Source organism: Papaver somniferum, chromosome 6, assembly GCF_003573695.1.
Source record: "Papaver somniferum cultivar HN1 chromosome 6, ASM357369v1, whole genome shotgun sequence".
Taxonomy (NCBI): Eukaryota; Viridiplantae; Streptophyta; class Magnoliopsida; order Ranunculales; family Papaveraceae; genus Papaver; species Papaver somniferum.
In genome coordinates this window covers 53,057,866-53,063,865 of record NC_039363.1, presented here as the reverse complement: position 1 = coordinate 53,063,865, position 6,000 = coordinate 53,057,866, and positions in this window count along the sequence as shown.

Sequence of the window (6,000 nt, the reverse complement as noted above, 5' to 3'; positions counted from 1 at the left end):
ATACGATTCGATTCATAAAATTTGAAAAACGATTTACGTTACGATTCACGATTTCACAACCTTGCTGCTAAGTATAGGGTGAGTATCTCACCTGGTTCCAGCTTCTGTAGGATGGGTACTGAATCCAAGTATTATTTGATATTTTAAAAAGCTTGTTCGCATTCCTTGGTCCATACGAACCTGTTTCCTTTCTTTAGTGTGTCGAAGAATGCTTTGCATTTATCAGACGATCTTGCTATGAATCTTCTCATGAAGGCTAAGATTCCATTTAGCTTCTGTACTCCTTTTAGTGTTTGTGGAGATGGCATTTCCATTATTGCTCTGACCCTAGGGTCTACTTATATTCCTCGCTTTGTCACCAAGTACCCTAGGAATTTTCCTGAGGTAACTCCGAACGCACACTTCTCCGGGTTTACTTTCATGTGAAAGCTTCTCATGTCTTCGAATATCTCCCTTAGGTCCGACAGATGATTTTTCGCCTCTTTGCTTTTGACGAGCATGTCGTCTACATAGACCTCCAGTATCTTGCCTATCCACGGTTTAAAGATTTTGTCCACCAATCGCTGGTATGTTTCCCCCGCGTTCTTTAGTCCAAAAGGCATCCTTGTATAACAATACAACCCTCGTGGGGTAAAAAACGCAGTATGCTCCTGATCTTCTTCTGCAAGGGCGATTTGGTTGTAACCTGAGTAACCATCCATAAAGGACAGTCTCTGGTGTCCTTCGGTTGCATTCACCAGTTGGTCAATATTGGGTAGCGGGTAGATATCCTTGGGGCATGCTTTGTTAAGATTGCTAAAGTCGATGTAGATGCGCACGCCTCCGTTCTTCTTAGGTACCATCACCATATTAGATATCCATGTGGGATACTTAAGTTCTCGTATGAATCCTGCTGCTAGGAGCTTTTCCACTTCCTTCTCCACTGCTTCGTGGTAGATATCTGCCACCTTGCGGATACGCTGCTTGAATGGTGCAAATTCTGGTTTGAGCCGAAGGTGGTGTGAGACCAGATTTAGGTCAATCCCTGGAATATCTTCCATTGACCATGCGAAGACATCTAAGTATTCACTTAGTAGCCTTTGTATTTGCGTCTCCTCATCCTCTTCTAGTAATGTGCCGATGCTGATCATCCTTGGTTCCGCCTCCATTCCGATGTTGATTTTCTTTGTTGGCTCTACCAGTGATAGGCTTTTCTTCTGAGGTCGTTGAGGAGCGTTTTTCTGTAATTGTCATTTGGAGGAAACGTTGGCTCCCGGGGTAGCGGAGGTGCTTGCATCTGGGGCCTAGGAGGCTTCGGGAACCAAGAAGGTTTTATCCTTCACTTCCTTAGTATTTGCATTTCGTCTTTTCCTTTCGTGTTATTCTGCAGTGACTCTTTCTTCGTTAATTCTGACCCCCACCAAGTTACTTAGACTTGCATCTTGTTGATCCCCTTTGAGTTCCATTTCTCCCATGGGTGTGGGGAAACGGAGATACTGATGATAAGTTGAAGTTGTTTCTCGTAAGCGATGGACCCATAGCCTTCCCATAATGACGTAGTATGGCGAAGGTGCATCCACAACACATAATCTAGTGTTTGTCACCAAAGGTCCTGCTCGTACATGTAAAAAAATTTCTCCTCTTGGTCTTGAAACTGCTCCATTGAAGCCATGTATTGTGCAAGTGAATGAATCCATGTGCTCGGCTGTTAACCCCATACGTAGATATGGTACATAGAACAACACATTTAATGAGCTTCCCCCATCAATGAGGACCTTTGTAACGTTCCATCCGTGAATTTGAAGGTTGATCACCAATGGATCCTTGTGCATCTCAACCTCTTGGTTGACGTATCTTGTTGAGAATGTTAATGGCGTAGCCATCCATTCTTCCCAAGTGTTAGCTGGCATTCCACTTAGTTTGAAGACTTCGTGGGTTTCCAACTTTCTCCTGTTTCGAGCCAATTCAAGGATATCTTCGAGTAGATCCTCTTGCCCCCCGTTAGAGAAGGTGATCATGTTGATGTATTTGTCGTCCTGTGGTAGCTCCACCCTTTTATTGGGGGTTACCGCAGTATCAGCAGGTTGTGTCTGCACGTATTATGCGAATTTTCCTTCGTCGTTGAATCTTTGAATCGTGTTCCTCAGGTGGTAACACGTGTCTATTGTATGCCCGTAATACTGGTGGTATTCACAGTATTCCTTAGCATTCTTTGTTTTTTCAGGTTGTTTTCCCCTAGTGTTAGGGTATGGAAAACCTGGATTTGCTCCCTCCTTGCTTAGAATGTGGGAAAATGTGGTGTTTAGCTTTGTGTAGATTTTATCTGCGAATTCTTCTCTGCTTTTTCCTCTGCCTTTGCCATCTCCGTACTTTGATCTTTTGTCTCGAGATCTGGTTCTTCCCTCGGCTTCATTTTGTCGCTTAGGTACCTCCGGAATTGGTTCCAGAGAATTTGTACGTTGCGTAGCCTCCGTTGCCTTCGTTTGTGCCCTGGGGTTGTCCTTTTGTATCTCCTCAAGCCTGATGTAACGATTCTGGACTACCCGAAGCTCCCCTTCGGAATCCATAGCTCTGTTGTGAAGCTCAACGAAGATAGTTGGGTTCTGTCAAGTCCGTATATATAGCAATTAATGCTAATTTCCGGATTGACCTTTCTGATTGCTTGGCACGTCTTTTGACACATGTATGTGTATTGCATCAATGTCTCCCTGGGTCCGATGGCTAATGCAAATAGCCTATCTAACCCCGCCTTTGTTGATTTGTTGTACAAGAACACCGTAGAGAATTGCTCAAAAGAGTCAATTGAGTTTGCTGGTAAATTGTCATACCACGCCAATGCTGATCCTATTAACCTTGCGGGAAAGTACCTATAAAGTACTATCTCATCTCTTTCCCAATAGGCAAGGACACGAGTATAGTAACGTAGGTGCGCTGCGGGATCTGAGGTACCATTATACGCCTGGAATGTAGGTATGGGAATTTCGCAGGGATAGGCTCCCTTAAAATGCGAAAAGATAACGGAGATGTTGTCGCTTCTTGGAGTACTTCTTCTAGCCTTGCTCCTGCGCGGCCAGTTCTCAATCCTTGTATTTCTGTACGCATTTTCTCCATTTTCTCCATGACCATGTTTACATTGTGAGCATATCTAGAAAATGTATCATCATAATAAGATTGACATGGCTTGTAAGTTGGATATATCTCATTTGGATTGTGTTGCATTTTCCTTGTTCTCCCTGGTGGGTTACCCTTAGTTGGGTTGAGATGCACCCTTCGTCTGCCTGAGATGGCTTCGTTCTCACCCTTTTTAAGAGGAGGGTGAGTTTGGGAACCCTCAATCTGATTGTCCAACATGTCTTTGAGGTTCTGGTTTTCCTGATCCATGGCGTGCATTGCGTCTTATTGCTCCTTGTTACGTAGTAGCAGAGCTGCTACCTGCACTGTTATTTATTCTTCTTCTTGATTTCCACCACCCTGAGGAGTGCCGTTTTCCGGATCCTCAGAGCCATCTACGCCTTCTTCTACTACTGGAGCGTCATGGTCTAGTTGTATTGGTGTTAGGTTTCCCAATCCTCGTCTCGTGGGGGGTAAGGTTCTGGGTGACCCTCCGTTTACCGTAGGTGGCTTTGTAATATTTGGTCGCTCCGGTAACGACATACCGTATATTGGTTGTGCTTCCGATGTTTTCCCCATCCCTTCAGTGGGAGTAGGTGGTTTTGTAGCAACCTTTTTTCTTGCTATCTCGCTTTGTCCATCCTCGACTTCATTTCTTTGGTTTGTTCGAGATGGATTCTGAGATCTGGCTCTTGTAACAGTAGGTCGTGAGCTTGCTGGTACATCACTTGGTTTCTGCATGTCTTCGGATTTTTGTTACCCTACGAATACAGAAAAGATGGAAAATTTTGCTACTCGGGTGCCTTCGTTGAAAAGTAGCAATTAATGCTCTGACATAGAAGACGGCTAAGCAGATTTTTCAGAAAAAGTACTTGAATGTTGTCTGAAAAGATAGGTATTTAATGTTTGACGACAGCCTTGGAAAAAACAACCTTAAATGTTGAAAACAAGTAAAAAAGGTTGTCAAATCTCAAAAAGGAGGGCGCATTAAATGCTTTGTAATAAATTTTCTCCTTAAACGGTCATTGAGATTCCCTAGTATTCAAAGGTGCTCAGATCTGAAGGAGATTTTGTTGGAAAATGTTTCTTTAGTACAAAATAAAAATTTTGACGTTGTGAAAAAAATTTGGTAAAACTTTGTAGATCTGAAAGGTTGCAAGTCTTTAGAGGCCATGAACTCAAAGAACTCACGTAACTATTGGATGAACGGGTCATTAGGAAGTGATATCCATCCTTGTTGTACTCAGATATCTTCGTTAATGAAGATAGCGTATGCCAAAAAATTAAAGGATCGAAAAAAACTCAAGCTGTTGAGCAAAAACCTTCTAGCGCCAAACTGTGACTACTAATTTTCCCATAGTCTACGTGATGCATATAGCTCAGAGAATCATATACCAAGTAGTATGGATACCTCTGTTGAACGGATGATGCTAAGTAAATAAATGGTACTCAAGATCAAAATGATAACAAAAAATAATAAGCAAGATAAGTAAAGCTAAGTTATCATATGACATGAGAAATTACGTGGTTCGACTATTTAGTCTACGTCCACAGGGAAATGAGTGATTGTTTGTATTAAGTTTTGGTGGTTACAAGAGATCTTAAATGCTTACCAAAGTAATAGAGAGAACTCAAGTTGTTGTGTCTACTTAAGTTCTAAACATTAAAGAAGTATAAGCTCAAGACTAGATCTTCTTCTTCTAAGAATTGAATGCCTTAATTTGTTGTTGAGGCTTGGTATTTATATCCCCTTCGACTCCAGGTATATCTTTGTTGTCTTGGAGTCCATCGTTCCCTGATATACCTTCCGTACAAATGGTACCTTCGTCAGCGTTGTTTCCTCCAGTCGAACTCTGCCACCTCAACTGACCCACGTTCCTTCGGGAACTTCCCAACCTTAGTACAGATTGTACCTTCGCTCGCTGCTAGCTTTCTCCTACCGGGTCCCGCCACGTCATCTCTCTCCACGTGCTTTGATTATGCGTGTAGATAAGAGATTTGTGCATTTAATGCTGATTAGATTTGTTATCTAACTTTGTCCCTTCGCCAGCTACCTCCCCTAGGCTAGGCTTTACTTTATCCATCTTGACCGTCGAGACGTTTCTTCTTCGCGGAAGATAAAGTAGATCTACGAAGGTATCTTCTGTTTCTCAGGTTCCTTTATACAGCAAGGGCTATACAGTTATCTTGTATGCGACCGCCGAGATCGTGACACGTGCTCCGTGAAATATTGGTATTCACACTCTTTGTGACCGAATTGACTCTGGAATGGCCATTGTCTTAGTTTAGGCCGGAGTCCTACAAATTGATCTCTCGAACTCAAAGCACTCCCGTGCAGTGCATCTGTTTGAGGTTAGGCAGTTTGCTCGGTTGAGGATCCTCCGTCACACGGTCGTCTCTCCATTCCCTAAAAAACCAGCGAATCGTTTTTCCCCATCTACAGGGTGCCAACAACATTTTTCGAGCAACTTTTTCCACAAGAGTTTATTTCATCAAAAACATCTACAAATACATAAAATATCAAAGTAAGTAAAAAAATAGGTATTAACAAAATAGACAATTGAGATCCAATCAGATACAAAAATGTGTCTATCAAATACCCCCACACTTATTACTTTCTAGTCCTCGAGCAAGTCTAATCTAGAAAATAAAAATCTTACACTGTTGCAGGCATCGCTATAACACTTAGCATGTGACCAAGCTTTTGAACCCATAAGTATCCATATCGGGAGAGTTGTAGTCTTGTCAGGGTTTACAAGAGGTGTACCCGCAAAACCTTTACTTCTAATTGTCCAAATGTATCCAAAAATCTTTGAGGACATAAAGTTCTCAACATATCTCCAAGTAATTAGAATGCAAGAGAAAAATTTACCAATATCCGCTCCACGGAGGGAGAGATCCATTCAACAA